Raw genomic sequence first — 2,270 nt, forward strand, 5'->3', positions numbered from 1 at the left:
TTGTAGATTAATAGTTCGACAATAGCCCAGACAAATATGTGCCTGAGGAATGTGGTATTTGTACATACATTAGTTGCAACCAATGCCTGTTGGATTCCTCAATAGCTCAGGATTCAATTCCAGTTTCCTATATTATTGGAGCTAACATGAGCATTGCCATATTAGGTAATACACCCTGCTGGAGACAGGCTTAACCCTGCTGGGACTGAAGAACTGCTGATACTCTGATTCACAGAAATAGGATTCCTTGCTTTAAATGAGGTGGAAGCCATGTATTCAGGCAAATAATTACCGAAGACCATTAAAATCCAGTCATGACTCCCAAGGCCAGAAAAGATTGCCTGTGACTTTTCAGTCAGTGGGTGGGGTCACTGCCTCTGCATTAAATTCTGACCACCAAGCCAGCTCCCTGCAACACTGAAGCCAAGGCACTGAGAGAGTCCAGAACTAGGGACGCAGTTTAAAAACTGCCACACTTAGATCGGCTGTGATCTCATCATGTCTTGGAGCAGGCCTAAGGGGCTGAATGGCCGCAACCAAGGTGAATATCCAGGACACACCCAATGCACAAAGAGCTTTCATTGGGAAGAGGTGAAGGCCGTGCAGAAACCTTCAAACAGCCCATTTACCCAGCACTTTAAGCACAACCCTGCTTCAGAATCGGCAGAATCTGTAGATTACACATTGGATTATCAACCATCGCCAAACCAGAGTGGGAACATGCCCCCTCAATCCTGAGGCACTGCCCACAAGAGACATGAGAATGTGGAGCAGACTCGAACCTTATACTAATCCATTTTGTTCTTTTTCTAACTTTACAATTAAAGAAATGAGTTGAACAATGGGGAAATGTAGATTTATGACTTATCTGCATTAATGCTACTTGCAGAGTGTTTTGACAAGTGTTTAAAAATCTCATTTATACTGGAGGACAGTACAAAGATTTGCACTGTATTCTACACATCCACATCCCTCCACCACTGATGCTTCAGTAGCAGCAGTGTGTACTATCTAAAAGATGCACTGCAGAAATTCTCCGAAGATACTCAGACAGCACCTTCCAAACCCACAACCACTTCCCTATTGAATATTATGGGTTGGCAAAGTTCATTGGGAATCTGTGAGAGTGTGAGGTTCTCTGGCTCTGATTTGTGATTCACCCTGTGCTTTCTGAGGGGCACAGGCTGGGCACTGGCTGTAAGCTTCTTCCTGGCAATATGCCACCTTTGATGCTCACTTATTGTTTCATTGCCCTCTTTCAGGGTCACTAACCTCCCCACAAAAGCTCAGTTTTCATTGTGCAAATCTGCCAAAGATGCCAAGAGAAATGAGCTCACTGTTCTTGGTGAGGGTTGCCTGGGTGATGTGCCACCCTTGGGTGGGCTGGCTCCAAACCAGATCCACAGAGGGTACTGGTCACCTGTCACTAGCCAAGCTAGACCTAACTCGATATAAAGCATCTGTAAGACCATGAAAAAACTCTGCTCACCAACATTTGTCCCTGTGGCAGCTTGGCATGTTAATTACACAGAGCGGTGACACGGTGGCCCAGTGGTTAGCACTGCTGCCTCACAGCACCAGGGACCTGGGTTTGATCCCAGCCTCAGTCGACTGTGTGGAGTTTGCATATTCTCCCTGTGTCTGTGTGGGTTTCCTCCCACAGTCCAAAGATGTGCAGGTCAGGTGGATTCGCCATGCTAAATTGCCCATAGTGTTAGGTTCATTAGTCAGGGGGAAATGTAGAGGGTGAGTTAATCTTTAGAGGGTCATTGTGGACTTGTTGGGCCAAATGACCTGTTTCCACAGTGTAGGCAATCTAACCTAATCAGCAGAATCTTCTTTATGAGCAAATCCTGACTGTGGCATCACAAAAGCTGCTTCACAACATCATAAAGCAGTGAAACCCTGATGTCAAGCGAAGGTCTGTGTGTGATTGAAGATTCTTACCTGTCCTTTTGCTGACAGTGCAGGTACAATGGAGAGGTTATCACGCACCACCACACGGTTTCCATCTCTCCTGTGAGCTGCTGCTGGTACACGTGACTGATGATTGGCCATTTTCCAGCCCGCGCTGTCCCCATCTCACTCCCTTCCCTCTCTGTTGGACTCTGGAGCACCGTCAACTCTGGACGTAGTGCACATTCTCCCCCCCTAGGGTTGTCATCTGGACAGCCACATGTCAGGTAGGATTGATTGGGTTTTTTGAGAAAGTGACAAAGATGATTGATGAGGGCAGAGCGGTAGGTGTTATCTACATGAACTTTAGCAAG

Source organism: Chiloscyllium plagiosum, unplaced genomic scaffold, assembly GCF_037043375.1.
Source record: "Chiloscyllium plagiosum isolate Xiang-an unplaced genomic scaffold, Cpla_swu_hap1 HiC_scaffold_47, whole genome shotgun sequence".
Classification (NCBI taxonomy): domain Eukaryota; kingdom Metazoa; phylum Chordata; class Chondrichthyes; order Orectolobiformes; family Hemiscylliidae; genus Chiloscyllium; species Chiloscyllium plagiosum.